This window comes from Oryctolagus cuniculus, chromosome 8 (assembly GCF_051225735.1).
Source record: "Oryctolagus cuniculus isolate XC-2025 breed Fujian yellow rabbit chromosome 8, ASM5122573v1, whole genome shotgun sequence".
NCBI classification, from domain to species: Eukaryota; Metazoa; Chordata; class Mammalia; order Lagomorpha; family Leporidae; genus Oryctolagus; species Oryctolagus cuniculus.
The window spans coordinates 51,580,925-51,606,463 of record NC_142874.1 but is presented as its reverse complement, the minus strand read 5'-3'; the positions used below and the strand labels follow the sequence as shown (position 1 = coordinate 51,606,463).

Below are 25,539 nucleotides of genomic sequence, written 5' to 3'. Positions count from 1 at the left end.
AGTTCAGCCTGTGAAAACAATGGATTCATTTTACCTTTGTAACCTTCATGTTGCAGCAAACCATCTTGTACACCTGGGGCTTCATCAGCTCTGAGCCTTAAGCTAGTGCTTTTGTGTTTTCAACTTCACTCCAAGCCACTACTGAGGCTTTAAAACAATTTATTTGAGCAAAGTCAGAATTTAATTTTAATGAAATGGGCGTGAGTGTTATCTTGTGAGAACTTCTGGTTATGACTGCTTCATATTTTAAAAAATTGCTATAAGAAAATATCACAACCAAAAAGAGTTTGAAAACAGGTATGTTAAAAATATCATGTTCTAAGGAAAACAAATCTGTAAGGTTTAATTACAATGAAGTCTATCTAATGTATTTATTAAACACTAAATAGTTGTAAATGGGCATTTTGCAGTTGATGTATATAGACTGCACAGCCAATGTCAATACACTGGAATGAGGACCTTGAGAATGACTGGAGAACAAAAAGTGTCCCCGAATTTTCATTCACTAGCAGAAAGTATGCATGCACTTTTTTTGCCTATTTATTGGATAAGGAGAGTAGTTAGCTATGATGTACCTGTGACTATACAGACATAGAGAAGGGATGAATTTAAACCTCCTTAAATGTGGGGAAAGAAACTGAGCTTCAGAACCTTTTTGTCTTACCAACTAGGAACCAAAATCTCATCAGAACTCAGGTCTTCAGGGTCCTCAGCCAGCAAAGAGAAGGTTTGTACACAATGCATGGTCAAAGATGTGATTCATCGTTGTGAGCATGGCCCATGAGATTCCACTTTCCATAGACCAGGAAACCTCTGGCCCAGATCACCTCTGTCCCCAGGGCCTCCAACTGTGGCACTAAGGCAGGTCATTACCGAATCCCTGACTCCAGATAGATTATACTTTACATGCAAATGAAATAAATTAGTTATATTTTTAAATGAGGAGGTAGACTAGGGGTCTGATAAATGGGAAAAAAAGGCAAATGGTCTAGACAGTTTGGGAGAAAATGAAAGAACTTAACAACTAAGTAGATACAAAGAATACAAAAAAAGGAAGAAAGTAAAAAGAGGCATACAGGAAGAATCTAAGACTTGTAGACTTGGAAGAAAGTTGATAGCAGTGACCAAAATGGGATCATCTGGGAAGGAGAGGCAGCCCAGGTCATAGGGTGAAAGGTCACTGGTTCAGTTTAAGTTAGCTTGGAAAATGACAATATATACATGTGGAGATTTCTTGCTGATGTGTTATTTGGGGGAAAAATCAGTGTTTTATATCACCCAACACAGTTTTATTTCCACTTGGAGTTAGAAAGAAAGTTTAGCAGCTACAGCAGGAGGGGTAAAGTTCTGAAAGAGATGCACAAATTGCAGGGAGAAAGTATTGATCGCAGTTTTTGTCATCTAAGCTGATAGCTGGAAAACCTGCACTATCTCCTCCTATATCCCAGCAGGAGAACAGAAGACAGCAGGCTGAAAGGGCTCACTCCTTTTTTTTTTTTCTTTTGCAGCAAAACTGACACAGCATAAAGCTGCTCCCTCAAGCTGCCCTGCTGTGATGACCAGGGCCGGGTGGCCAGCCTCCGGTATTACACCTCTTACCAGGGTTTCACACAGCTGGCTGCTGAACCTGAGAGACACCTTCAAAGAGGCTGCCTGGAGAGGTTGGTTTGAGCAAGAATAGGCATCTTTGGAAATGCATCGTTACAACTGCTGACATAGCTGAAGGAAGGCTGGCGGTCTTCCAGGCCACGGCTGCTGATGGGAAATTTTGTGAAAGAGTTGTGGAAAGGAGAAAATAAAGAATGAGTATAAGCCCAAATGAATTTAGGCTCAGATGTTAAGATCCACATGGATAAGAGGTTCATGAAAGGACTTTGACAAAACCCTGTTTTGTTTCCAGAAATGGATCTTCTGTGAAAAGCAGGCTCGCTACACAGAATTACTTCAGAGAATCGGAGAGACACACAGACCTTAAAGCTCACTCGCACACCAGCCCCACCTCCCAAGGAAACACAGCCCCCTCAAAGAAGAAATGGAAGCTAGAGAAGCCCTGTGTCCCGCTGGCACCAGTCCCATGTGCTGGCGCTAGTGGCAGGACCCAGGAGTACACTCTGAATTACAGTCATGGTGGACATGAAGTGCAAAATTGCACTAAGTCATGACAAATGTCTGCTCAATCGTAACACACATTTGAGAGGTAAGAATTGGAAATAGCTGTAATGAAATATTAGAACTGAGATAACATATTCCATATAAAATGGAATTAAGAACCAAAAACTAGGTCCATCAGAAATAGGTTTCACCCTGCAATGCTCCTTGTTTGTCTGCTCTTGTAGAGCTTCTGTTCTAACAATGAGTTCAGTCTGCCACTGCCCCATTTAGGCTCTGGCCCTGCCCCTAGCCACAAGGAACTCCTGCCTCACTACAAACTGTTCAGAAGGCAAGTCAGCCCTGTTTCTCTCTACCTGAAGCACACTTTTTCCAGTGCTGGGTTCTGACTCATGGCCTAGTTCTCTCCATCTGTGACTCTACTTCCTTGGCAGGCTCCTGACTCACACCACTGATGCCAACAACCGTACTTGCGCACGTCTATGCTGAGATATTGCTACCAACCTTTCATTCTGCATTCCACACCCTTACCACCATCTCAAATCTCTATATTGGCCAACTGGCTCTAATCAAGGCATCATTCCACTCTCTGAACCCTTTTCAAAACCTTGACTCCCCCAATTCCAAACTCAGCCTGTGTACTCAGATCACTTGCTGTCCATTTTTATTGTGGTTGGATGCCCACCCTGACTCTGCTGTCATTGGGGTTCATGTCCCAAATGAGATATGGACTTCGATCACTTTGTTTTGGCAGTACAAATTAAAAAAATAAGCCAAAAGTTAAGAAAGGGGCTTCTTTTAGACATAATCACTACAAATAAGCCTAAGTATGAAGTCTAAAGTTGAGGAAATTCTATAATCCCTAGGTTCTGTTCAGGGCAGGCTACATTGTGCTACTCTGCCAACAAACTCACCTGGAAATCTCACTGTATTAACACAAGAAAAATTTATTTCTCCCTATTAGCATATATTTAATGATTGTGAGGTGTTGGAGCGTTGCTGTGGATTCGTTTCTGGGAGGAAGAGCATGGTGGGGGCAAGAGGCGCGGAGTCACCACACAGACCCCAGGAGTCGGGTGAAAGCAGGCCTGAGGCAAGCAGCCTGCAGACTCGTTTATTTCAATTGCTACAGCTGTTTATATAGCCAAGGCGGCCAATCTGAATCAGGTCAAGGGGCGGTCTATGCCCTAACCAATCATAGCTGTTGGCAGGCAGTTTTCAAAGCCATCCAATCACAGTCTGTTGCCAGTCAGGTTCTGCTGCCAGGCCGTTTCTGAAACCATCCAATACAGCGTGTTGTCAGTCAGGCTCTGTTGTCATGTGGTTTCTGAAGCCATCCAATCACGGCCTGTTGCCAGCTAGTTTGTTGTCAGTGGCCTTGTTGGCATGACCTTCTCACCTTCTCATTCCACCACAATGGAGAATCTAATCTTTGTAGGAACCAAGGACTCAGACTAAAGGAGGCTCTGATTTCTGGAAGCTTCTTCATAGAAGTACATGTCCTTGATTGCCTGGCAGATACAGAAACTGACAACCTACAGGGGACTTTCACCACATCAGCTTAGAACCTGTAACTTGTTCCTCTTTCAGTTCATTAGCTTGAAATAGACATAGGCTTCCTGCATATAGGTGAGAACGTAAGTAGCCCAAATTCTCCACGTGGCTGAGAGAAGAATTGGAAACTGGGAATGCTGTCACCTCCGGTTCACAAAATCTTGGTTTATGAAATTTTTGAATTTTTGCAATTATTGTGTTATTTAAAAGGCTAATGTACTCTCAATGCTTATCATATTTAGTTGATAATAAACAGTGATTCATAATAAAATAAGAAATGAATAGAAAGGACTAATAGAATGACGAATGATAGATAACAGAAGGTGTCAAAGAAAAGGGCTTTTTTACAATTTTATGTTTTCATTATGTTGTTTTATTTTGTGGCTTAAGGGAAATTTTTAATGTTGAATTTTTTAATTATTTGAGAGGCAGAGAAAAAGAAAGAATGGCCAAAAGAGAGTACTCCCATCTGCTGGTTCACCCCTCAAATACTCTCAATAGATCAAAGCCTGGTGTTCATAACTCAATCCCAGCCTCCCATATGAGGAGGTAGGGGGCAAAACTCAACTATCTGAGCAATCACACTGCCTTCTAGGATCTGTGTTACCAGGAAAATAGATTCAGCAACTGGATCTGAGAATCAAAGACAGGCACTCAGATACAGATGTGGTGTCTTAACTAACACCTTAACTGCTCATTTTATTAAATGTGTTTAATTGTGTGTGTGTAGTGAAACTAATCTAAAAATGGAACACTTACATATGTAATGGGATGTAGTAATCCAAAGCATAAAGTAGCAAGAATTTATTTTTAAAGGCTGCTTGTTAGTACTTTACTATGATAGCAGATTTGTAAATAGTAAAATCATATGTATCAGTTCTATATATACTTAATTTGTAATCATGCTTCTTTTACCATAGCCTAATTTACATATTAATCATGGCTGTAGTTTAGATTTTCTGTTAATATTTTAAATTCTCAATGTATTTGCTGAACACTCTGCCCAGAGTCCTCTAAAAACAATGAGAACAGAGAGCTTTTGAATTTCCCATGATAACTGCTTTCTCGTCTTGTTATATGTTGAAAAAAAGATTTGGGCTATTTACATTTAGCTTATAAGCACGGCTTTCATACACTTGAAAAGTCTACACAATAGAGTGGATGTCATTCTGTCCGTCTCATCTGCCTAAAGCCATGCAAGTAGCATGCAAGGACTGGAAAGTCTGAAAGTCTCATCACATCTCATGACATTACATCAGAGAAGCAACAGGAAATCAAAACATATCTCCTCTCTAATTCACAAAATGGGGTTTAATGGGCCATGTTTTCTCTACTGAAAATATCACAGAAGCGAAGCGCTCCAGTAAGATCTAATCCTCAACTCTGGAAGCCTGCAGTTTATAAAGCATCTGAAAACCTTCCCGGCCATTTCCATGTGCCTCTTCCCTAGCATGCTAAAGCCTAAGAAAGGATCATGCTTGACACCGGCTTCCTGTCCACAGCTGTGAGCATGCCCAGGCACATGGAAATCAGCCCTGTCTGTGGAGCACAGGGTACAGCAGTCCCTTTACCCACAGACGGATGTTCAAAGATCCCCACCTGATGCTTGAAGCTGTGGGAATCATTACATCCTGTGGTTTCTGCTGTACTTAAACCTTTGATAAATCTTCAGTGATGAGTCAGCAAACACTAATAATAAAAGCTACAATATATTGCAATAAAATTATATAAAACTTAGGAATTGTTTATTTCTGGAAGTTTTCATTTAATATTTTAGGCCATGGCTTACAGTGCAGAACTAAAATGTAGAAAATGAAAGATGGTTAAAGTTCAGCTTATCCCTGAAAGCTCATAAATGCTACTATTTCTTTGAAAAAATCAGTCTCATGTCAGTTGATAAAATCTTCACTGTCATTGTGGTGAAATTGAAGTGCCCTTTTAATATCACCTGTTTTTCTACAAGGAATAATTGCCAAAATTGTGTTATAAATTCCCCCCAAAATGTACTTAATAAGGATGCACTTAAACATAACAGAAAATATGTTATATTAATAACAATCTATGGATTTGCAAGAGAACTTAAAATTTTATTTGGTGTAGTGGAAGACAAAAAAATTAATTCTCTTGTCAATGATTTTTCTGGATATATTCTTTATTAGGGAACAACAAATACTTGTTAAAAAGAGGCTTCAGATGAGATGAAAATATGCTTCTAAAACAAAAATCAATTCATTAAATTGTATTATTTGAATAGATATCTGTCTTATAAACAAAAAAATTGAGGGTGAGAAATTATATGACTTGATCTAAAAATGATTTATAAATGGAGTAAGAAATAGAATTTTTTTTATTTGACTGGTAGAGTTGACTGGTAGAGTTATAGACAGTGAGAGGGAGAGACAGAGAGGTTTTCCTTCCGTTGGTTCATTCCCCAGATGGCCACAATGGCTGGAGCTAAGCCAATCCAAAGCCAGGAGCCAGGTGCTCCTTCCCAGTCTCCCATCCGGGTGCAGGTGCCCAAGGACTTGGGCCATCTTCTACTGCTTTCCCAGGCCACAGCAGAGAAGTGGATTGGAAGTGGAGCAGCCGGGATTAGAACCGGTGCCCGTATGGGATGCCGGCACTGCAGACAGAGGATTAACCTACCACGCCATGGCACTGGGCCCTAGAATGTTTTTTCTTTAAACATCAATTCAAATACCTGATTCAAGAATTTCTGGGGACTCATTTTCTTCTGGAGATCTGTAAGGAAATCTCATGTATGTGCCTGTTTTAAGAAGGTTCTAACTACAATTTGAAGAACATCTTTCTTGTTTTCATCAGAGGGCAGTCCTGATTCAGAAAGAGGAAAAGAAGAACTTCACTACGGAGAAAAATTGAAGCAGCTTTGTAAAGGGAGGGGTCACTATAGTATTTTGCTCTATGTGGATGTAAAGGAAAACTTCCCAAGGTTTGTTTTATTGCTAAACAAGGATAGAGATTTTCTTATGAGGTGCTGAAAGGTTTTAAAGTCGAAAACTAATGTGAAAAACAATAACTTCTGCCACCGAATGATTGTTATAAGGCTCAGCACCTTCAATAAAGAGATGCTCCTGTTCAATTTCTAGTCACATCAAATTCTCATTACAAGCAGCTAACTCCCATCTCTCCCTGAGCCACACTGTATCAAAAACAGCAGCTTTATGCATTAAGTTTTGCAACACACACTTACATCCCATATATCCCGGGTCACAAAGCAAATTCTTGGATTTTTTTTTTCATTCAATGAATATCAGAATTGGATGCCAAGTTTCAAGGAGATAAGAAACAAGGAAGTATTTGCAACCAAGGTGCCCTTGAAAATAAGAAAGGAATCCTATTGTTTTTAAAAAACAATTATCCAGTTCCCATGTGCTTCCATAATATATACTTTGATATACCAAAAAAAAGGATTTCTAAAAATTTCATTCAGAATCCATGAGGAGGAAAATTAAAGAAGCAAATGATACCTAGGCTAGAAAAACCAAAAGCCTACTTAATAATTTCTATGACATTCTCTCTTCCCATTTACTGGCAGATATTAGACAATTGCTATGTTTCTTTTCCTGAAGAGAGCATGAGATTAAAGACCAGTATGGTGGAAGTTTCCAGACTACTGTGGAAATCAAGATAAGAATGTGTAGAGACAAATAACAAATCCTAAAGCATCTTTAACTTTACTTGAATAGATGCCAATGGCTGTGCTCCCAAGAGGGCTTTGTCCTTTATAAGAAGCTCTGTTTAGCAAGGAGGAGTACTTCTAGTAGGCAGAAAGATGAACACTGCTTTGGAAAAGAAAAAGGTCAACTGATATGACAGAATGAAGGCAGGAATTTGTCAATTTTAAGTCAGTAAAGCTGAAAAAGTAAGGTAAAATTCAATTATATGAAAATGTGTTTTTTTTAGTTGAAGGGGGCAACATGTCCATTATCACACTGTGTCTATAGTTTGCTGTACCTTGGAATGTTGGCTTCATTTGAGGACTTACATTCAGATAACTAACCAAACAGTACATCCTTATCTATTTCTCATGAATAGATGGAAAGTGCACTCTAACAGAGACTAATAGAGGCGTTAAGTAACAGAGCTAGAAAAGAAACAGTGAAATTTGGCAGTGGAATGCCTTGTGATTTAAAATTAAATAAGGCCTATTTATAAGGTGATAGAGAGTAGAGATGGCCATAGAAAACAGGAATCCATTTTATACTTATATTGGATTTCATTCATCACTTCATATACATTAGACCCATGTACAGCGCAAAAATTTAAAAAGTCACAATGCATTCTTTAGTGCCTCCAAGGAAGAAATGAAGTCTATTTGCTCATCCTTGAGTTTGGGCTGGTATTTCGACTTGCTTTGGGTAATAGAGTAGAAGAAATAATATTTTGGCAGTTCTAAAAGTATGCCTCAAAAGAACTTGCAGTTTTTCGCAGACTTTTCCTTGTCTATGTCTTTCTCAGAACCTATCATTTCCATTTGAGCAAGCCCAGAGGCCAGCACTTTCTTCCAGAGCTTCTACAGGATGAGTGCTCATGGTCCAGTTATTGATATTATAGTGACATTTTAGAAACAGAACTCTCTGGAGCACATGGTGTAATATGCAATTCACCTGGGAATGTCAAGAAGGCTTGGATTAGAGGAGACTGGAGTGAGGACTTGAAATAGATTTGTAAGAAGATCAGGTGATGTATGTGGGAAATATTTCAGGCAAAGGGCATGGTAAAATTAGGTAGAAGTGAAATACAAAAGTATAAGCATGGAGATATGGGGATTTTTTAGTAGGAGAAAATAAGATTTTAGGGAATGGCAAGAAATGAGATGTGAATAAAAGACTTTGGATGCTTCCAGAAATACTTTGGGAAGAAGCTTATTGATATAGTTCTCAACTATTAGGTCACATTAAAATCAACTGGTGGTGTTAAGGATAGAGTTTTTGTGGGGCCAGCATTGTAGTATATTAGGTAAAGCTGCCACCTCTGAAGCTGTCATCCCACATGAGCACTGGTTTATGTCTCCATTGCTACAGTTCTGATCCTGCTACATGCCAATGGCCTGGGGAAGGCAGCAGAAGATGACCCAAGTGTTTGAGCTCCTGCCTTCAACAGGGAAGAAAAGAAGGTCTTGGACCTGGCACGCTGAGGAGTCAACCAGACGATAGAAGCTCTTGCTTCCCCCACACATACCACCACCACCTTTCTCTCCCTCTCTGTCTGTCTTTAAATCTGCTTTGGGGGCTGGCGCCATGGCTAACTAGGCTAATCCTCAGCCTGTGGTGCTGGTACTCTGAGTTCTAGTCCCGGTTGGGGCACCGGATTCTGTCCTGGTTGCTCCTCTTCTAGTCCAGCTCTCTGCTGTGGCCCGGGAGTGCAGTGGAGGATGGCCCCAGTGCTTGGGCCCTGCACCCGCATGGGAGACCAGGAGAAGCACCTGGCTCCTGGCTTCGGATTGGCGCAGCACACTGGCTGTACAGGCATTTTGGGGGGTGACCCAACGGAAGGAAGACCTTTCTCTCTGTCTCTCTCTCTCTCACTGTCTAACACTACCTGTCAAAAAAAAATTTGCTTTGGGGATTTGGCTTAGTAGGCTAGGCCTCCACCTGCAATGCTGGCATCCTATATGGGTACCAGTTCATGTCCCAGCTTCTCTTCTTCCAATCCAGCTGTTATGGACTGGGAGAGTAATGGGAGATGGCCCAATGCTAGGCCCTGGCACTCACATGGAAGATCTGGAAGAAGCTCCTGGATTCTGGCTTTGGGTCAGCCCAGCTCCGGCAGTTGGAGCCATTTAGGGAGTGAACCACTGATGGAAGACTTTCTCTTTCTCCCCCCCTCTTTGTCTATAACTCAAATAAATAAAATCTTTAAAAAAAATAAGCAAGCAGGTTTTTTTTTTTTTAATTGAGGTTTTTGAGTGTTCCATGAGTCATAAATTCTGATTCAATAACTCTTTGGTGGATCCATGATCCCTTCAATTTTTTTTTTTTTAATTTTGCTTTTTAACATGTGATCTTGGAGGGTCTGATGCAAGTTATTCATGGGCCACACTTTAAAAAACATCATTGTAGGCAATGGGAGGTCTCAAGTGTTTCAACAAAAAGAATGACTCTCAGGCATTCTCATATTATTTTCAGATAAGATTTAAGCATTTTCTGGATGTGGTTCGGTGAGTATTTTAAGGCACTCAGAAAAAGAAACAAAACCAAAATACCTCAACTAGTAAGGATAGACTATTAATATACATGATTATGATAGTAAGGATGAGGACCAATGTGTGGGATATTAGAAGAGTAAATTGCCAGGGAATTTTGTTGATTGAAAGAGTGTGTGGTGGGGTTAAGAGGATGTCCATGATGTCACCCGTATGAAATTACATCTGAGATATGTTGAAGGTGCCCAGGAAGCAAAGCTTTAGAAGTCAGAGACAGAGACTTTCAAGCCATTAGTAACTAGGTGGTAAATCAAACCATGGGTGAAGAACAGAGTTTCAGGGTAAATGAATTGAATGAGAAGGTACAGAGTCAAGGTCATAGCCCACTTGAACATCAGCACTTAAAAGACATGTAACAGATGATGAGTAGCTTACAGGGCAGGGAAGAAACTATCACAAAGTTAAAAACATGGCAAAAGTGATGTCACTGCACCAACAGATATCAGCATTACTCCAGGCAGAGTGCAATATGTGGTTGCCCTACTTAGGAATTAAAACGTGCCATTTAAAGTCTCCTGTGACCAGTGCCAGTCCAGCTTCATTAGGGTTTTGGGTGCAGAAGACTAAATTACTTGAGTATATGGAGAAGTTATCAGGAAGTAAAGACAGAATTCATGGAACTCTTTGAACAAAATGTAAAGTATGCAGAAAATAAGAAGGCAAATAAGTATATAACCACTTACACATTTTGATGAACAACTTTGAGTCTTCCTATCCATATATAATTTTAAATAAATAGAATCAAATAGGATTTGAATTATATTCATGTAATGAAATGACTATCACCCAACAATATAATCATCATGCATATTAATAGTCTATCATGGTTGAAAACATAGTCTATAAAAGCCATGAATCCTTTAGGCTTATTGAGCCTTATGTTCTCTGCTTCAACTATTCACTTCTTTTGAATGGCAACAGGAAAATCACCTCAAGTAAAATGTAAATGGGTAAGGCAATATGGTTCATAGGCTATCTTTTGCCAAACTCTTATCTACATAATATTTTCATGATTTCATATTGCTTTTGGATATTCCATAAATTATTTAACTTCAAGAAGTGTCTTAAGGTAAGGATCAAATGTTTCCAAATGTATGCATAGGAAAAATTCAAGATGGCTGAATAAGGAAAGGACATGCTGACTTTGATCAAGGGAAGATAACAGAGGAAAGGTGAAGTGGTTGCATTCCCAGGGGAGAGTTGGAGAGACATTTGCAATGGAAATTCTGCAAAAAGAGGAGAAAAGCCAAGGAGCATCATGGAGGATGCAAGCACACTGCTGTGAGCATGTACACTACCAACGACTCTCACGGATGGGGACAGCAGAAAATGCCATCTCCTGTGGGAAGGTGAGAGAAAATGGTGGCAGCCCATGTCATGGGTAATAGTGCCTGAGGGAGAACCTTACGGACCACACTGAATTTGAGTCTAGCTTGGAGTGCTGGCAGGGAGCAGGTTGCCCACCTAACTCTATGAAGGGGTAGTACATTTCTTTCTCCCCATCCCCTACCAAGGGAAGTAGGGAAGAAGTGCCATCTTAATGTGAGTAGAGGTTTTGGTGGCTCATGTGCATGCATATGACAAGGCATATTGGAGAGATTAATCCATGGTGCTCACTGATTTTGAGTTTGGCCTGAAGAGTTGGGAGGGGGCAGGTATCCACTTAGGACTATGCAGCACTCCCCTACTACCACTATACCACAGGTTCCTGGACTCAAACTCCAAGACACAGCACCCACAGTTAGCTAGCTATGGGAATGCCTCTGCTATCTCCCATGATTGGGCAGGCTCATGGTGGTGTGACTGCACAGGAGAGTGTGGGGGACAGCTGGGTCTCAGGGAGTTGTTGTGTCCAGCTAGAGGCTCAGAGTTCCCAAAATGCCTGGGGTAGGTCACCACAGATACCATGCTCACAAAGAAGACACACAGATCCTTTCCACAGTACATGTACCTGCATGAGTGGGATGTGTAGCCACTGTAGTGAGCTAACCCCAAGCATTGATCACCGTGGAAGAGAGGAGATGAGGCTGTGATCATGCCAGCCAACATGATCATACCCTCTCCACTACTGAAAACTTAGGAGATCTACTATGTCCAACATGGGTGTCACCCTGGTCTCTTGCCTCAGCCTTAAACAATGACCAGAGCTCCCTGGTCAAACCCAGCACACATGTCTGGATATGCACTGAAGGAAAAGGCACTCCATTAATACACAGAGACATATTTCAATGATAAAAGCCATCAGTAGAAAAAAACCAATAAATGTTTCTACAATACATAAGTGCAGAAATATAAGAAATATGAACAAGGAAGAAAATATGACTGCCCTAAAGGAACACAAAACACTTTGATATCAGGATGTAAAAAGAGACAGATAAAATCCATGAAAAAGAATTCAAAAGAATGATCATAAGGTTAATCAAAAACATACAGAAGCAAATACATGAGATAAGTAATCCATACATGACATGGATAAAAACTTTTGCCAAGGGATAGAGATACCGAAGAGAAAGTAAACTGAGATATTAGAAATTAACAATTCAATATGTCAAATGGAAATTACAATGGAAGCCTCAATAGCTAACTTGGTGAGGCAGAAGAAAGAATATGCAAAATAGAAGACAAATCCTTGGAAAAATCTCAGAAAAAAGGAAACACTAAAAATAGTGTTCAAGATTTATGGAAAATCATCAAATGGCTAAATATGTGTCTTACAAGTTCCTGAAGGTATGAAAAGAGAGAATGGATTACAAGGCTTATATAGTGAAATAACAGCAGAAAAATTCTCTAATTTGGAGAAAGATAGGGACATCTAAACATAGAAAGCACAAAGACCTCCTAATAGACATTATCAAAGAAAATCATCATAGCACCTTTTTGTCAAACTTTCAATAGCAAAAAATAAGGAAAACATTATAAAATGTGCACAACCAAAATACTAGATTACCTTCACAGATCCCCAATTAGACTAAGATTTTATTTAATATAAGAAACCCTACAAGTTAGGATGGAATGGGAGACATATTCCGAGTCCTAAAAGAAACAAAAACTGCCAACAAGAATATTGTGCCATGCAAAGCTCTCATTAATAAAAGGAAAGTGAAATAAAGACCACCCAAAAATAACCTAGAAATTCAAGGAATTTTTTGCCACTCATCCAGTCTTACAAAAAGTATTTAAGGATGTGGTACACACAGAAAAAGAGGATAGAAATGAAAATAACGTGAAGGCAGAAATTCTCCTAGCAAAATTACAGAGGAAATCCAAAGCAAACCATAGGAATATTTATGGAAAAATGGTAGGACCAAATTCATCACTTATCAATAACAACCTTGAGTCTAAATGGCCCTGTTCTCCAATTAAAAACTAGACTGGGTGGATTAAAAAACAAGATCAATCTATATGCTGCCTACAAGAAATGTAACAAATACACACAGACTAACAATGAAAGAATGAAAAAAGGTATTCCATGTTAATACAAAGGAAAAATTAGCAGGAATAGTCATTCAAGTATCAGAAAAAATATACTTTAAGACAAACTGTTAAAGAGACAAAAAAGTGCATTATGCAATGATTAAGGGAACAATTCAATGGGAAGATGTGACTATAGTAAATGTACATGCATCCAATGCAAGGTTGTAATGCTATTTAAAACAAAAGTCAGAGGCTGGGGCCAGGGCTGGCACTGTGGCACAGTATGATAAGTCTCCAGGTACAGCTCTGGCATTTCATATGGATGTCGGTTTGTGTCCCAGCTGCTCCTCTTCCAATCCAGCTCTCTGCTATGGCCTGGAAAAGTAGTAGAAGATGGCCCAAGTGCTTCGGCCCCTGTACCCACATAGGAGACCTGGAAGAAGCTCTTGGCTCCTGGCTTTGTATCAGCCCAGCTCCAGCCATTGCAGCAATTTGGGTAGTGAACCAGAAGATGAAAGAACTTTCTGTTCCTCCCTCTCTCTTACTGTAACTCTACATCTCAAAGAAATAAACAAAATCTTTAAAAAATTTAAAAAGTTAATGGATCTAAAGAGATACATAGGTTCCAAAACAATAATAATGGCAGACTTCAACACTGCACTTTCATCAATGGACAGATAAACTAGACAATAAATCAGCAAACAAAATACTAGCTAATCAAATCCAATAACAGAAAAGAAAAAAAATTCACCTGGATCAAGTGAGATTTATCGCTGGGTATGCAGGAATGGTTCAACATATGCAAATCAACAAATGTGATACATCATATTAACAAACTGAAAAACAAAAACCATAAGATTCTCAACAGGTGTAAAGAAATCATTTGATAATATACAACACCTTCATTAGAAACAACTCAGTAAATTTTGTATAGAAGGAACATTTCTCAACACAATCAAGACAATATATGATAAATCTCCATCATATTGAATGCAGAAAAATTGGAAGCATTTCCATTAAGATCTGGAACCAGACAAGGATGTACACTTTCACCACTGCTATTCAATATAGTTATGGAAGTTTTAGCCAGAGCTATTAGGCAGAAAAAGAAAGCAAAGGGATATAAATTGGAAAGTAGGAAGGCAAATTATCCCTGCTTGCAGATGAAATCATCCTATGTACAAGGGGAACCAAAAGACTCCATGAACAGATTATTGGAACTCTTAAGAGAGTTTGGCATAGTTACAGGATATAAAATCAACACACAAAAATCAATAGCATTTGCATACTTTGAGAATGCCATGGCTGAAAAGGAACTTATGAGATCACTATCATTCACAATAGCTATGAAAAACTTAAAAACCTTGTAATAAATTTAACCAATGATGAAAAAGACTGCTACAAAAAAATTACAAAACATTAAGGAAAGAAATAAAAGAAATACACAAACTCTGCCCTGTTCATAGACTGAAAAAATTAATATCAAAATATCTATCTTACTGAAAGCAATTAATTTACAGATTCAGTTCCATTCCAACCAAAATAATGACATTCTTCTCAGATCCAGAAAAAAAAAAGATGCTAAAATTTATATGGAAACACAAGAGACCACAAGCAGGTGAAGCAATCTTAAACAACAAAATCAAAGCCAGAGGCAACACAATACCAGATTTCAAGACATACTACCAGGCAGTTGTAATCAAAACAGCCTGGTACTGTCACAAAAACTGACATTTGAACCAATGGAATAGAATAGAAACTCTAGAAATTAATCTATGCATCTTTAGCCAACTATTCATTGCCAAATAAGCTGAAATCAATCCCTGGAGACAGTTCAGTCTCTTTGACAAATTGTGCTAGGAAAATTGAATCTACTCATGCACAGATATGAAACAAGACCTACACCTTATACCTTATACAAAAATCAATTCAAAATGGACCAAAGACCTAAACCTGTCAGACCAAAAAATTACTAGAGGAAACAATGGGGACACTCCACAGGACATTGGCACAGGAAGAGACTTCTTGTACCAGAACCCAGAAGTACAAGCAATCAAAGCCAAAATAGACAAATGGGATTACATTAAGCTAAGAACCTTCTGAATTTCTTTTTTTTTTTTTTTTACTTTTACTTAATGAATATAAATTTCCAAAGTACAGTTTATGGATTACAAGAACCTTCTGAATTTCAAAGGAAACACTCAACAAAGTGATTAGGCAACTGACAGAATGGGAGAAAATATTTGCAAACTATTCAGTGAATAAAAGATTAATATCCAGGATGTATGAAGAACTTAAGAAACTCAACAACAACAAAACAAACAACCCAATTAAGAAATGGGCAAAGGACTTGAACAGGCATTTTTCAAAGGATGAAATTCAAATGGTTAACAGACACATGAAAAAATGCTCAGGATCACTAGCCATCAGTGAAATACAAATCAAAACCACAAAGAGGTTTCACCTCAACCCGATTAGAATGGCTATCATCCAAAAATCAAAAAACAAATGCTGGTGAGGATGTGAGGGAAGAGGTACTTTTAATACACTGTTGATATGAATGTAAACTAGTACAACCAATATGGAAGAAAGCATGGAGATCCAACAGAAATCTGAATATAGACCTACCATATGACTCAGTCATCCCACTCCTGGGAATTCACCCAAAGGAAATGAAGTCATCATATAAAAGTGCACCTCTGTGTTTATTGCAGCCCAATTCACAATAGCTAAGATAAGGAATCAAGCCAGATGTCTGTCATCTGATGACAGGATAAAGAAAATATGTTTTTTTTTTTTTATGTATAATGGGATACTATTCAGCCATAAAAAATGAAATCCTGCCATTTGCAACAAAATGCATGTAACTTGAAACCATTTTGCTTAGTGAAGTAAGTCTCAAAAAGACAAATGTCATATGCCTTCTCTGATATGTGGCAGTTAATATAGATTACAAAATAATGTATAGGAATTCACCAGACATCTTGTGGTATGATTGTTGTTTTTGGCCCTTGTTTATACTCTTGTGGATCTGTGGATCTTGTGGATCTGGCCTTCCTATTTTTCATTTGTTGAATATTGTGGTTAGTGGTGAATTAAGTTTGTGATTATAAAGTGGATTAAAATTGTGTTTTTGTAAATGAAATACATTTTAAAAAGTAAAAATAAAAATAATTCAGGGCTTTAGAAGATGATAAGTGTGGTTTGAGTCCTGGCCTCTCATCCTCTGTTGCAACACCTTCAAGAAATTACTTCTGCGAAGATGCATTTTTTCATCTATGAAATAAGAACAAGTTTATTGTAAGCATTTCAAATAATATTTAAGAAATATTATCTGATATTGCACACATAAAGTATGTAATAAATGACAGCTAATAGCAAATATTTCCTTTTATGGTACTCATCAAACAATGTAGAAGACATTCAACAGATGGCTTGGGTAAATATTAACGCCAAAGCCAATGAGGGACGCTTCTGGCGCTCCTCCTCCATGTCCAACCACACCAGCTGCTTGCTGGAGAGTCTGGACCAGCTGGCGCTCAGGGTTGAGGCTTTGAAAGAAGCAGCCAGTGCTGCTGAGCAAAAGAAGGAAATTTTTCTGGAAATGATCCACAGTATCCATAATAGCCAGGACGTGAGGCAGATCAGCGATGGAGAAAGAGAATTAAATCTGACTGTGAACCCGCTTGATGGGACAAACCCTCACTGTTGGAGTTTCAGTAGAAACAATTAGAAATCCACAGCATCCAGAATCCCTAAAACATGCCACAAGGATTATTGAGGATGTGGTCAATAAGTTTCTAGATTATCTGGGAAATGTTCAGAGTCATTTAACGTCACTCTACAGTGCCTGCTCATCTGAGGTGCTACCAGGGCCAGTTGATCACAAATTTCAATCCATAGTAATCGGCTGTGCTCTTGAAGATCAGAAGAAAATTAAGAGAAGATTAGAAACAGTGAAAACTCTGACAAAGCTATCAAGCTATTAGAACATTTTAAAGGAATCGGTTCCAAAACTCTACAACAAAATGCTGAAAGCAGATTTAATTAGTCTTTAAACCTAAGAGCATTTACAAATAATGATGTAAAAATGGTAAGGTACTATTTTAAATGAAAACTAGTTCTTTGTGTTAGAGCTAACCACGCATTTGATACTGACAGTTGTTTCAGATGAGGAAAATATTTCCAGTGCCAGCAGTTTTGTGAATATCAATTAAAACCAGAACTATTTTAGTTATCTAGATTTTACATAGAATTCTTGTACTAGGATCTAGCATATTACTTATGTTTTTTTCTGTTCTATGTAAAGTATGGGGGGGTCAGTAAGCATTCTTCATGGGGCAAAGCACCACTTCTCTTTCCCAGGCTTTCTCTGTCAAGGAAACACTTGGGTACCTGGGGAATCTGCCTAGTCATGCTTTCCCCTTAGGCAACATACACACTTACTACACGCCTAGTGTTAGCACAGCGCTATGTTTAGAGGGACAAAAGGAATCACAAAATAAGAGTCTTTCCTTACATTTTCTCATTCAGTTTCTTTTTAAAGGCATCTATAATCAAATCATTTTGAACTTCTGTGCATCTCATAATATGTGGATAATATGTGGTTTGTGAACATGACATAAAATATGAGAGTCACTTGTAATTTCACCACTGTGAACAATACTATATACATTTCATCTTCTCTCAAATGGGTAACTTCTCTAAAATTACAATGTTGTAACTTGGCTTTTCCTTAAGCTAAATGCTGCTATAAGGTCTGTCTACTTGTCAACTTGAAAAGCTCTATTTCGTGCAGTCGTACAATTTACTTAACCTGTTCCCCTCTTATTGGACATTTAGGTTGTTTCCATTTTGCTGCCATTACTACAGTATATTTATGTATATAGAGATTCATCCTTCTTTTTTTATTTCCTTGGTATAAATTTCAGCAGTGGATTTATTGGGTCAAAGGGTATATACAGTTTCATAGCCTGACACATATTTCCAATTTTTTTGTATCAGTTCTATCAATTCATACTATCTTTAGTATTTAAAATGTAGCCATTTCACCGAAATCATTCCAACACTGAGCATTAAACTTTCTCTAACATTATATATATATAAATAAATAAAAGACACTCAAAATGTATGCATAAATATGTTTAAATAGCCACATATATTATCTTGGAAAAACAATACATATTCATCAAAAGGAGATTAATTAAATGATTTTTGGTGCACATAATTTATTTCAAAAATATTAAATGCAAAGTTAGACCACTAAGTACATTTTCATTCCTTCCCTGAATTATTTTTTTCCTAGCTCAAACTTTTCCCGCTTAGACCTTTCAATTTGGGATACATGTGGTCATGTATTTTGATTTGACAAAAGGGGTAGATAAAAGTGTTTAAGATTATAGTACAATACTGTTTAATCCAAAGAACTTCTTCAAATTCCTCCAGTTGTTACAGTAATGCTCTTTTTGGTCCAAGTCTAAAATTACACTTGGCATTTAGTTGTGATGTCTCCATCATTTTAATATGAAACCACTTCTCAGTCTTTGTGTTTGTGACCTTGACAACTTTTAGGACTCCTGCCCAGGTACTGTGATACTACAGGACCAATGATCCCACCGAATGCCCTGACCTTGGTTTCTGAACACTAGTCTCCAACAAAAGAAAATCATAGCTCCTTAAAGAAATAGCTGATTCCAGGCCTAGGGCAAAGGAAGTACAGGATGAACCTAAAATATATTCCAGAAAATATGGAAGTGCTTTAAAAAAGAATAGGTACATTCCAAAAGGCAATGTAAATGAGGCTCATAAAGGTCAAACCTGGGAACTATGACTAATCAAAATATACCTTGATTGTAATATATTAGAATCCTTACAATCACAGAAGGATTCACATCTCTGGACTAATATAAACAAATGAATGGATAAATAAATAGGTAAAGGAAAAGGGAAAATTTCCCCTTGCTATAAAATTCCACTAGTATCTATACATTAAGGAATGATTCAAACAGAAAAATCACTATTTGACAAACACCATAGTAATATTTGTTTCAGAAGAGAACCATCTGGTTGCTAAAATTAGTGCTAAAGGTATGATAAATAAGAGTATTTAAATAATCTATTTTTTTCCTCATAAGACAATTGCTAAGTACAAAGAAACATGGTGGGGATATCTAACAGACAACATCATCACCAAATGATCACAGTTAACACTTTCAGTAATGGAACAGATTAACATCAAGTACCTTCTGACATGGTATTCTACGAAGGTCACAACACCACTTTTGGTACCCTTACCCAAAATTCAAAGCTGATTTTTTTTTTTAATTTTTTGACAGACAGAGTGGACAGTGAGAGAGAGAGACAGAAAGATCTTCCTTTTTTTGCTGTTGGTTCACCCTCCAATGACCGCCGCGGCCAGCGCACCGCACTGATCTGATGGCAGGAGCCAGGTACTTATCCTGGTCTCCCATGGGGTGCAGGGCCCAAGCACTTGGGCCATCCTCCCCTGCACTCCCTGGCCACAGCAGAGAGCTGGCCTGGAAGAGGGGCAACCGGGACAGAATGCAGCGCCCTGACCGGGACTAGAACCCAGTGTGCGGGCGCCGCAAGGCGGAGGATTAGCCTAGTGAGCCACGGCACTGGCCAAAGCTGAATTTAAATATGAAAAAAACATCAGGGCAAACGTATTGAGTATCAATACACACACTGAGGTACATGCTTTCAGACTGTCCTTCATAGGTTCACGAAGAGATTCATTTAGGGAATTTTAAGAAGAAAAATCACAGGATGAGAGCTGTGCTTCAAGGAGATGGAGCTGACAGCAGAGGGTAGGATACCAAATGAAGGGGGTGGAAATGAAAACTATGCATGGCGCTGATGCCTGTAAGGGATCTATTACATTATTTCAGGCACATCGTCATAATCATCTCAACTAGGGTAATGGCTACAGAAGTGGAGGAGAGGAGAGTGAGCAGAGAAATAATATGAAGAATAATCAAAATGATTTTTCCACTCATTGGATGTGAAAGGAATGCAGAAGTACAGAATGAAAGGTACCTGGTTATTAAACTGGGCACCCAGGTGTGTGGACAGAAGGTGGGTCAGAAGGAGAGAGAAGGGAATCTGGTTTTCCAAAGATGTTTGATGTCTAACTGAGATTTCCTAACTGGAATGTCTAGCAGACATCATGAAAGGCATGGCTGCAGCCCAGGAAGGAAGGATAACACATCGGACAAATTGTGATTGGCACGGAACTGAGTTCAAGGAGAACACCTACGAAGGCATTCAGGGACACAAGTACTTCTCAGGTCAGAAGTTTCTGTGGCCCATGTGAATTTCTGTGTACACTGGAACTTTGCAAGGAACTAAAAAGAAATGCAAACCTCTTTTACTATCAGTTTCTAAGTACAAAAGCAATCAGACATGTACAAAATCATAAGTGACTAATTAAAAAGCAAAAGAGGATTTCTGTTTTCATCTGTGAATTCTGGTGGGCTTTAGGCAGAAGCAAAGATTATATACAGAAATTCCTATGGTTTCTGATAGTGACTCTGAGAGCCTAGTCAACCTCAGAGATGATCCACTCAATTACAGATTGTTATCTGATTCTGCACTCAAATATTTACATAGGGGTTAGCTGGGAAAGACAACGGAAGTCATTTAATATTCACTCCGTCTCTCAGCCTATTTTAAGAGCAGACTGAAGCTAAGAGTTTCAGTCTTCATTCCCTGTATAGTTTGGCAAGTGTTGCATGCTGAATAACTACACTGAAGTGGCATATGATCCTTTGCATAAATTTTAATACATAGGCAGCAACATAACGCAGGTTAACTCTGAGGATCGACAGAGTATCCAGGCAATCAACACACTGGGCCCAAGGGCATAACAGCCTTCACAGGAAATGAGGGTTGGGGCGCAAGTTGCTGATAGCTAACTGTAGCTCATTATGTTCCCACAGTCACCTCCTGGTGGCCAGAAGGGTTCTTGACTCTCCCCCTCAGTGATAAGGGGAGAAGATGAGGCTGAAAGAAGCAGAGCAGCTCAGTCTGCAGAAAGGGTAGGGTGAATGAGAAGTCGCCTTCATTTTAGGAAATGCATTAAAAGCTTTAGTAATATCTGCTGAAATAAGTTTGCTGCCGTTCAATATTTTTTCCTTACATCCAATACCTGTAATAGTGAAACAGATACCTATGTAATGAGAAAAGCAGAGACAAAAGGGCATATCCCTGACGCAAACACAGTGCTTGCCTTACATTACCACCGCCAAAGTAATCACATTCTTAAATCCTCCTCTAGCCAGAGCTCATTGCATACTCTAAGGCAGGCTTTTCATTATTGCTGTTTACTTATTTATTCTCCTGAAAACAACGAAAAAGCATTTCTAATTCAGGTACTCTCAAATTATACTCTACTTTTTTGCAGTTGAAATACGAACTTATGATACTGCTCACCTCAAACAACCATATTTTCAAAATAGATCCTCCAGGAGACTAGTTAGACTAGCAGGTTGAGGGAAGCTTCAGTTAAAGATTACGATTTTGAGATAAAATAGGATTGACTGTAAACTCAGCGCGGAATCTTTCCCCTCTCATTCTCTCCCGATTTTAGTTTGGTTCTGATTTTTCCTTTACCTCTCTCCTTTCCTCTTTTTCTATCTGTCACTGGGTAGAATTCTAAATTACAGGGAGAAGGCACAGCCCAAGCTTACCCAGCGCGTTTTTTTCTTCTGAAATCGTTTCTTGCAGTTTCAAGTTGGTTTCCAGCTCTGGGCTTCTTTTGTAAGACCTGAAACCTCATCACTTCTGGTGACTCACCCAGGTACAAAGTCTACTGCAGAACCACCTGAATGCTTGACTCATCCAGAAATCAGCGGGCTGGCATGGAACACTTCCCGTTTTCTCACATACAGGCAGGAATTAGAAAATGTGTAAGCAACAACCAAATGAAGAAATAAAAGATGTGGACCTTGGACTTTGTCGCTATTCACAAGGTTTCCTTTTTCTCTCTACTCAATATCAGGTAAATCCCTAAGTATTCTAAACAAGCTAATAAAAACTGGGCACTTAAATATGCAAATTAGATAAGGCAAATCTCTAAAATAAAAGGGGAGGATTTTTCCCCCCTTCATCACTGATGTATTGAAATCAGAAGGAATGTATTAACAATTCTGTTAGATAATTATAAACATACTTAACTGCTACTGAAGGAGATATTATTTGATAGGACACATTTCAATTTAGCACTTACTCAGGACTTAGACAGAATTTCTTCTCTGTTGAAAAACAGCCCAACAGATTTTATATATATACACACACACATATATATAGTTTTTTAACTTCTCAGTAGGTGGTAACTAGTAGCTTAAGAAACATTTTACAGGCATATGAACAAACTCATATGGTAATTGAAAAAGGATTATCATTAATACTTATAGGTCATAAAGACTTTTTCAAATGCAAATGTTATGATGAGACTAAAACTTAAAAAAATAAACTAAGTGTGACACTTAACTAAAATTGTTTAGATAAATGAGAGATCAGATTAAAGAATTATTTAATACCACATAATTTTTAGTTTGTATATTAGCATAGGTGGGAAAGACTGCATACATGTACCTACTTTTTGCCCCCCTCCCCCCACTGTCTGACAAATTCTAGTTGGCTACTGGATGCCAATAAGAAAAGGGCAAACTACACATTTTTCTTTAGTTAAATTTTGACCTTGTATTTGGAACAAGTAAAGGATAATTCTTGCCAATATTTGTTCCATTCTATAGCCTTCTGAAACAGAAAATATCTATCTCTTAGCAATGTCATAACCCTTTATTCCTATCACAGAAGTACTGCTTTCCTGATGAAATTAAAGGAAAAAAATTATTCTTACATAACCTTGAAAACCATCTGCCATGATGTTTTACAATATGCAAGAAAACTCAATAAGAAAAAAATTGTAGAAACAGAAGTTTCGGGTGTAATATCAGCATCTAAGAACTAGAAAAACAGACACAAAAATTAACACCAAAGGAACATGCAAAACTCCCTACCACTTCAAATAAGCATGGTTTACTGTTGCTAAAAAAAGAAAAAAAAAAAAAAACCTTCCTATTTTTAAATATATTTTTACTCCAAAAAGGAATGACTTATTTATTTGTGTTTATTAACAACCACATAGTGCTCCATTGTGTGCCAAATATGTTGTAAGTCCTTTCTGAATATGAAATCACTGGACTTGTATAAAAACAAACCTATGGAGGCAACACTGTTGACATACTTATTTTTACAGATGAGAGACACTGAGCAAAAAAGAATTGAAACTTGGGTAGTCTGTGATAGGATTTCTACCCTGAACACTACATTATGCTGGTAATTTTTTTCCTTTCTCTTCAGTGTAGTTATATAAAGATTTCTCTAACATATAGGTAATTCAAATATGATAATTATGTTCTAAGAAAATCAATTTCAATGTTAAAGCTATCATTAAAATCCAAATTAACATGTTAATAGCTCACTGGATATGTATCTTTTTTCTTGAAACCTTTCATATAAAACATAGGTCCACAGGTTTTCCTCCCACCACTGAGAGACTATTGTGATTTGATCCATTAAAAAATGTAAATATTTAACCCATGTCATTTCTCATACATACATTTTCTCTATATAGGAAATACATAGGTCTACATTTTTCTTTCCTTCTATGAAATATGATACATTGTTTTATTGGTTAGTGAAATACAAGGGTCAATGAGAATCATTCTTCTCCAAAATTTGTAGAAAGTAAAGAACAAATAAACCTTAGAAAAAATTCATTTGCATCTCCCTATAGAAAACTATGATGTACACTAAAGAAGTCACACTGTTTTTCAGTGTCTACAAACCAACAGAAAAGGACTAATATTGCTTCTTTATGTATTTTCTTTCATACCAAATAATTAACTGATTTTCAGTAACATTAATTACATGCTCTCTTGGTAAACAATGAAATCCCAGGAGCCACATTGCTTCTGAACACTCAAAAATTAGAGATCTCATTATACTTGATCCTAAAGCCACAGAAAATTTTCAGTACACTATGAAAATTAATTAGTAATTTACTGCAATTTTATCATTAGGAAGTAACAGAGCTAACATTTCTTAAAATTTCATGAACTGATGAGAGAGGGATAAAATACAAATTCTGAAGGTAAATTAATTTGTAACCAATTTGAGAGAGAAGGCTTAAAACTGTACATTTGACTAGAAGCCACATGAAGGCAGGATCTGAGTCGGTTCTGTTCTTGAAAGGAAACCTAACACACAGAAGACATTCCATGGTTAGGCCATTTAAACTATATTCAAAAGAAGAGAAAAAAAATACATTAGTGGCCGGCTCCATGGCTCACTTGGCTAATCCTCCACCTGCGGCGCTGGCACCCCAGGTTCTAGTACCGGTTGGGGCGCCGAGTACTAGTACAGGATGGCCAAGTCTTTCGGTCCCTGCACCCACATGGGAGACCAGGAGGAAGTACCTGGCTCCTGGCTTCGGATTGGCACAGTACTGGCCTTAGCGGTCATTAAGGGATGAACCAACGGAAGGAAGACCTTTGTCTGTCTGTCTATAATACTCTCTCTCTCTCTAACTCTGCCTGACCAAAAATAATAATAATAATAATACATTAGCAACTTTTAAATAGCCTAAAACATTTCAATATTTCTGCATATAAGTAAATGCTTTCAGGGGCCACAGATGAATTCTTAATCATTTATTTTACCATTCATAGCACAGGTGTACCACTCAACAACTAATGGTTAATGAATTTTACTTACCTTCTTCATTTCAGACCAAATTTATTTTTTTAAAAAAATTTATTTATTCATTTGAAAGTCAGAGTTACACAGAGAGGAGGGGCAGGGGGGGCAGAGAGAGAGCAAGCGAGAGGTCTTCCATCCACTGGTTCACTCCCCAGTTGGCCGCAACGGCTGGAGCTGCACTAATCTGAAGCAAGGAGCCAGGACCTTCCTCCATGTCTCCCACACTGTACAGAGGCCCAAGGACTTGGGTCATCTTCTACAGCTTTCCCAAGCCATAACAGAGAGCTGGATTTGAAGTGGAGCAGCCAGGTCTAGAACTGGCGCTCATATGGGATGCTGGCGCTTCAGGCCAGGGTGTTAACCTGCTGTGCCACAGCACTGGCCCCCCAAATTTCTCTTGCTACATTTCACCCACTCAACCCTTATCACCAAAAGAAGACATATGCTTT

The 25,539-nt window shown here is 38.3% G+C and overlaps 1 protein-coding gene and 1 pseudogene across 12 annotated transcripts in view; one reads left to right on the top strand and one right to left on the bottom strand.

The window, feature by feature from the left end:
• INPP4B (inositol polyphosphate-4-phosphatase type II B) overlaps window positions 1-25,539 on the bottom strand; it is a 1,031,775-nt gene that overhangs the window by 716,568 nt on the left and 289,668 nt on the right. For 3 of the 12 annotated variants that reach the window (XM_089302448.1, XM_089302451.1, XM_089302450.1), the window contains exon 1: window positions 22,012-23,985. The exons of the other annotated variants lie outside the window; for them this stretch is intronic. The gene's annotated coding sequence lies outside the window, so the exon portion shown is untranslated. Of the gene's footprint in view, window positions 1-22,011; window positions 23,986-25,539 lie in introns of those variants that run through there. 12 annotated transcript variants of the gene reach the window in all.
• On the top strand, window positions 16,679-17,354 carry LOC100347591 (BAG family molecular chaperone regulator 2 pseudogene; annotated as a pseudogene).